Genomic DNA, 7,405 nt, shown 5'->3' on the forward strand with positions numbered 1-7,405 from the left:
GTCATGACTTCTTGTGATATACTGGTTGGGATTGGTCACACTAAGACTTGGCACAGTTGAGTTTAAATGCTATAACATAGGTGATGACTTGTATCGTGGTTATGGATTCGTGTTGACTTGTACCTTGTTGTTTTACGTGTTTATCTTGCTTTGTTGTGTTTATATATATTAGCTAGTCTTAGTCGGCCTATGATACCTACCAGTACTTGTTGTTTGTACTGACCAGCACTTCCTGCATTCTTTTATGAATGCAGAGTACCAGGTTGGGTCTACTTCTACCCCTAGTGGCTGATTATCGAGCCTTTTCAGGGTGAACGTGAAGACATTCGCTGCCCGAAGACTCTTCTATTACTTATGTCTTACTTTTCATTCCGAGACATGATTTGAGACTATTTACGTATTATTATCACTGTTAAGACTTGTAGTATTTGACTTAGATACTCTTGTATGACCAGACCAGATAATGGGGTGGATTTCATTTACTTCAGGACTTATTTATATTATATCTGTGAGACATGTTATTTTACTTTCTTCTGCTATTTCTATTATTTGTTGAATGTTGGGTTAAGGAAATAGGTCATGACCAGTTGGTATCGGAGCCCTAGGTTACCCGGTCTATAATATAAGAGTGTGTCTTGCAAAGTCTCGCGGATCGCTACGATGAGCTCCGTATCTATCTGCGAGAGGCTATATGATATGATCCAACATGGCACACTTCATTTAAAGACTTACATCCAAAGCCAAGTTATGTAACTTCAAGCTCTACAAGCGGCATGGATGATAAGGATGGCATTGAAGGCCTTTAGAGGCTCCTACAAGCCACACAAGATGGCTTATGATGCGTGGAAGGTGGCTTCAGGGTTGATTGTAGAAGAAGCTACTAGAAAGGTGACCAAATACACAAGTGGCTTGAAGTGCAAGAAGGATATAAACGCAAAGTGGCCGAACGTGCAAACAAGGGAATTTCTGCAAATTGGCTATACTTGCAAACTTGGGTAAGATCGGGAGTTGGCCATTTTTACAAAGAATAAACATTTTGAATTCCAAGTCAATATCCCAACTAGCCAAACAAGGCCCTTGCCTCATTAATTGTATTTTTTCAATAACTTAGTCTTTTTTAGTCTAGGAGCCCGTTTGGATTGGCTTATAAGTTGCTTATAAGCTGTTTTCAGCTTTTTTGAGTGTTTGGCTGGCCAGCTTAAAGTCATTTTGTGCTTAAAATAAGCTCAAAAAAATAATTGGGCCCATTTGACTTAGCTTATCTAAAGCAGCTTATAAGCTGAAAACAGCTTATAAGCCAAAAAAAATAAGTTAGACTACCCCAACTTATTTTTTTTTAGCTTATAAGCTGTTTGCAGCTTATAGGCATAAGCCCATCCAAGCAGGATCTAGGAGTATAAATACTAGATTTAGACATTTCATTTACCTAGATTATGTTGAATTGAGGTGAATACTCTAAAATGAGTGATAGTTTGTTTGGTAGAATTAGTGTAGTGCTAATCTAGTGATTAGTGTTTAGTGATAGTTGATTATGGTGGATTCCATTGTTGGCTATTGAACTCTTTTTCCATTGATTTCATATGAGAGTGGTTCATTTGATTGAATCTTAAATTGAATTCAAATAGTATAGGTTCGTTAGTAGGAATCGATTAGGGGGGTTTGGGTTTAATATACCTAGATTTGCCTATAATTCCTTTACTAATTAGGTCTTGCTTCTATCCGTCTTCTTCTCATCCCAAATTCTTCACTTCTCATCCCATGATTTCTTCATTATCTTTATTTTCGCATATTTGTTGTTTGAATCTGTGTCTTCCACAAGACGGATCTTATCATTTGTTATCAAAGTTTAGGCTAGAGTGTTGTTTCGACAATTCTCAATCCTAGGTTTGAACTTTAAAAATCCCAAAAAAAAAAAAACTAAAAATTTGTTGTAGTTTTTTGGTGGATTTGAGGTCAAATTTGCGTTCCTTGATATTAAAACCCCTAGGTTTCAAATTTCGTGGCATTTGGAGGTGTTTTGAAGATTTTACCATTGTTGAAGCTTGAAGGTTTGAAACTTGAAAGTAGGTCTTTGTGATTGAAGGTGAAATTGGCTTCCATTGGTGTTGGGCTTTGTTCTCCTAATTGAGGGGAGCTTAGATCCGAATTTTTGTGCAAAAACAAGTTGATTTGAAGGTGATTTAAAATTGGGTGTTCTTCATGTTCTTGAGCATCTTCATATCTTCATAGGTGTTCTTGTAAAGTCTAGAAACTAACAATATGGATTTAGTGATTTGGAGTTTATTTGTAGCTAATTTTTATTGGTTTTTGTTCTCCTAGTCAAGGAGGACTTAAATTCAAAATTTGGGAGAAAAATAAGTTGATTTGGGCATAGATTGAGTTTTGAGTGTTCTTGGTGTTCATAAGCATCTTCATATCTTCATAGTGAAGAAGAAGACCAAAAAAAGTGTTTGATCCAAAATTATCAACTCAAAAGGGTGAAAAGGTGTTTGTGTGGGCCCAAGTCAAAAAAAATAAGAAATATTTAATCCAATTTTCTGATTTTTCAAAAAAAAAAGGAAAATTCCACGTCAGCAGATACGCCAGCTGCTACGTCAGCCTGACGCGCCAGAAAGCCCAGTCACACCTGATGGGCGCGTGGGGGCCACTTTCAGAGAGTTGAATTTTTTCAACACTTAGAAAAAATTTCTAAGTGTTGGCAGATTTTGGTCCAACTTTGAAGGGGCATATTTTTGTGTGTATAAGGAGTTACGCAACCGATAGCCTATTTAAATTGAAGTTCATCGAGTCTACTTTCCAAATCAACCAACCATTCATCAATCGGAGCTATGTAGAAAGAATTATTTGCGTTTTAAAAACATGTGGCAAGCAGCTCCGAATTTTCTAAGTGTTGGCCAAAAACTTCCCAAATTTGTCTAAGTGTTTGGCTAAGGTTTGTTCACTTCTTCTTCTCATTTGTTTGATTCTCCTAGCTAATTGACAACTAGTAATTGATCCTTACTTGGTTTTTAACTAGTTCTTGAGTCCGTATTTCTTTCGTGTCAATTCTTTCAAGCTTTTCTTGTTTTAATTTCGTTGGAACTTCTTTGGCTCTTTTCGTTAGTTTTTGAGTCGTCTTTCATTCATTAAACAAGAATCCATTCTTCCACAAAGCTTAGCAATCTTGTGAATTTATTTAGGATAAGCGGTTCTTTACCAACTTTGAAAGAACCACTAGGTTGAGAGGTAAGGTGAGTGCAAATACGAGTGGTGTGAGGAATTTTTGCTACTAACGTGTTTGCTAGTTTTTGCAGGTACAAGGTTTAAGTTAGGGAATTTGGCATTGCCTCCTTGTAGTATCGAGGCGTACATGGCTCAACTTGTGTAAGAAAGAGAGAACCTATTTATTGCAAATGTGCAAAATTCTAACGTGGAGTGGCCAACCTTGTGTCCAAAATCCAATAAAGAAGGTTACTTCGAATAGGAAGACAAGTTGGATGATATTTTTTAATGTTACCACTACTTGGAAAAAGAGAAAGTGGAGCTAGCTTCTAGCACCCTCAAAGGGATTCTTATAAAGCATTGGGAGCATGAGAAAGGAAAGAGGAATCCAATTGAGACTTGGAGTGCCTTAGAGGAATTTTGGAGGTGTCGTTTTGTCAATCCATATGGAAAGAAAAAAGACACCAAGCACATTCTTAACCCTTCCAAGGATGTACTTGACACTTGTCCTAACTCCTATGAAATCGAGAGAGAAAAGATTGAAAGGAGTAAGGGAGTGAAAAGTGACAACTCTAGAGTGGAAAAAGGAGAGGTTGTGAGGAGTTATGTGAGGGAGTTGTCACAACCCCATTCTAACCCTTGTAACTTTTATTTCTTCTCTAGTTGTTTGAAAAATGGTGCAGGTATTCTTGGAAGCAAACCGAATGTTGAGCCTCAAACTTTGAAAGTTCTTGAGGTAGTTGAAGGCTTCCCGAAGGAGCACATGGACTCTAAAGTTGAAATCCGAGGTAAAGGAGATGTTGTGTGCAAACTACAAGGTAACATAGCTAGTCTTAACACCACAAATGATGTGATTGACCATGTTGTTGAAGTGAGCGTAAAAGATAGCTTGTCCTTAATTGAGCTAAATGAGTCTTTACCTTGTGAGGGGCTTAGTGCTATTGTGATAATTGACAATGAATTTGATATGGGTGATCCAATACTAGTTGATCCTATTGATGACTATCTTGACTCTTCTTTTGAGTTCAAGTTGTGTCCACCTAGTGTTGATTCTCTTGATATACATGTTAGTACATTGTCATGTGAGTTGTTAGGACACCCACTAGTTGATCCTAGCGATGACCGAATTGAATCTTCTAGTAAGGTCAATTTGTGTCCAACTAGTATGGATGACAATTGTTTTGGTCAACTTTCTTGTATCGATAGTCCACTAATTGAGAAATGTCGTGATGTGCTTAATGAATCTCAATTTAGTGATGAAGTTAGCTAAGTTAATATTGAATGTGAATATGACACACCACCCGTGTTTGACACTTATGGAGATGCGTCTTTCGTCCTTGATTTGTCGTCATTTGTTGAGACTCAAGATTCTAAAGGTGTTATGTGTCAACTAGATAGTCATGAGATTGAAAATGCTTTGAAGAATGACCTTTGTCTTCTGAGATTTCATGCTTTGATCCTTCATTGTTCATTGATTCGTTTTTTTATATATAGATAATGCGTTATTTGATATTGACATGGCTATTGGGAATGATGAACCTAGTGGGGTGTTTGGTAATGTTTAGCATTTGGTTTCCTTTGGAGACTATAATGTGATATGTAACCCACTATGGAATGATGATACTCTTTCCCTTGATGGAGATCTTCCTTAGAGGAGGTGTGATCCATTTGTGGGGAAGCAAAGTGTACAAAACAAAGGCGGACCTTGTTTAGAAATGGCTAATTCTTCCTTTCATGTTCAACTTCAAAGTAGCCTATTGGATGATCTTGTTCTAGATTCTAGTAATGAGGTTACACTTGAGGATGACATAGAAAACGAAGTTGTTTTACGCAATACCTTTCTTTACTACTTGTTTGCATTTGATGATGCTCATGTGTATGTTTTGGGTGAAATTTATGTTAAGTGAGACTCTTATAGGGTAAATGATTGTGTCTTTGACCATACTAGGTGGGTAATCTACCCATTTGATCCAGGTGATACCTCGCGTGATTTAGGGACGCCATCTTGGAAGAGTCCTTGCTTGAAAATTGAATTTTCGTGGTGCTTCATGTCAAATAGAACCAATGTAGCATTCCATGCTTCATATTTTGCATCCATTGGCTTTATTACTTTACCCTTATGTCATGAACCTTGGAGGGATCAACTTCTTGGTACCTTATGTGTGCAAATGTTAATCATGATTGTCATTGATGTGTGGTTGTACCACAAATTTGCTCATCCTTGGCATAAACATGTGATTATGATTTTGTGTGCTAACCCTCAATCCTTGAAGAGTATGTTTTCGTGTGTCTTCCCGTAGGTTTTGCTGGGTTTGGATTCGAGGATAAATCCTTTTAAAGAAGGGAAGGATGATATGATCCTACATGGCACACTTCATTTAAAGATTTACATCCAAAGCCAAGTTATGAAACTTCAAGCTCTACAAGCGGCTTGGATGATAAGGATGACATTGAAGGCCTTTGGAGGCTCCTACAAGCCACACAAGATGGCTTATGATGTGTGGAAGGTGGCTTCAGGGTTGATTGAAGAAGAAGCTACTAGATAGGGGACCAAATGCGCAAGTGGCTAAAAGTGCAAGAAGCATATAAACGCAAAGTGGCCAAACTTGCAAATTAGGGTATTTCTTCAAATTGGCTACACTTGCAAACTTGGATAAGATCAGGAGTTGGCTATTTGTATAAGGAATAAACATTTCGAATTCCAAGTCAACATCCCAACTAGCCAAACAAGGCCCTTACCTCATTAATGGCATTTTTGTAATAACTTGGTCTTCTTTAGTCTAGGAGTATAAATACTAGACTTAGACATTTCATTTACCTAGATTATGTTGAATTTAGATGAATACGTTAAAATGAGTAATAGTTTGTTTGGTAGAATTATTGTAGTGCTAATCTAGTGATTAGTGTTTAGTGATAGTTGATTATGGTGGATTCCATTGTTGGCTAGTGAACTCTTTTTCCATTGATTTCATATGAGAGTTTTTCATTTGTGGATTCATTTGATTGACTCTTAAATTGAATTCAAATAGTATAGGTTCGTTAGTAGGAATCGATTAGGAGGGTTTGGGTTTAATATACCTAGATTTGACTATAATTCCTTCACTAATTGGGTCTTGCTTTTATCCCTCTTCTTCTCATCCTAAATTCTTTACTTCTCATCCCTTGATTTCTTCATTATCTTTATTTCTGCGTATTTGTTGTTTGAATCCGTGTCTTCCACAAGCCGGATCTTATCATTATAAGACATTTTAGGATACCTTCAATTCTTTCATTCTCTCGTGCGACTTCATTCAAATTGGTATCTAGTCGATTATAATTAGTGTTTGAACTTTCTTGTCTTAATCACCCACGGAGGGTGGAAACTCGTACTCGAAGTCTTATGCAAATGGTCGATGGTACGAGATGTGTTCCTCTGATTCAGACACGTGATCAAGCTCAGTCTCTAGTTATGGTCCAAGGATTCGATTGTGTGGAGTCGTGATTAGACTCGTTTATTGTGGGGGTTTGTGAGAAATGGGAAAGATAATTCATAGAGTTTCATGATCTCTATGTTTTAGTGTTGGATGCTCGGAAGTGACAAAGTGCATTGATGGCTTAACAATAGTGGTTTGCTCGATGATATGATCGGTTTGGGAAAAGCTTCAGCTTTGTTAAAGAATTATGACGGTGTGTGTGGCCCGAGTGTACCAATGACAGGTCGGTGATTCCTCAGTGGTAGGGTATTAGATGTCGGTAGTTGGGGATAAGTGTGAGTTCGGTAAGGATCATCGAATTTAGGCAAACGTATTGTGATCGTGTGTAATAAAGAAAAGAAGTTGAGAATAAGGACATGAAGGAAGACTTTTGTGGAAAGCATGTAGCGAAGTGAGACTTCATAGAATATCTTGGATATGAGTGCTTTCGTGATATTAGAAAGGAAAATTTGGTATCTGACATGGTTTTCAGGATAAGATTGCAATTGATGCGGGGGCAAATTTCGTGTTCGGTCCTGAAAGGTAAAGGGGGTTCGACATGACAGAATGGTACTGATGTAAGTGTTCATCTGAGCTATGGTTATTATAGAGTATTGAATCTTGCAGAAATAATTAGGCATGGTTTGGTAACGGTCGTACTTATAGGTTCACGTGATATCTCAGGGATATGGTACTAAAAGTCATTCTTGATATAAGCTCGTTGATGTTAAAGGACTACTCTGGTATTAAAT

The sequence above is a fragment of the Lycium barbarum genome, chromosome 3 (genome assembly GCF_019175385.1).
Source record: "Lycium barbarum isolate Lr01 chromosome 3, ASM1917538v2, whole genome shotgun sequence".
Lineage (NCBI taxonomy): Eukaryota > Viridiplantae > Streptophyta > Magnoliopsida > Solanales > Solanaceae > Lycium > Lycium barbarum.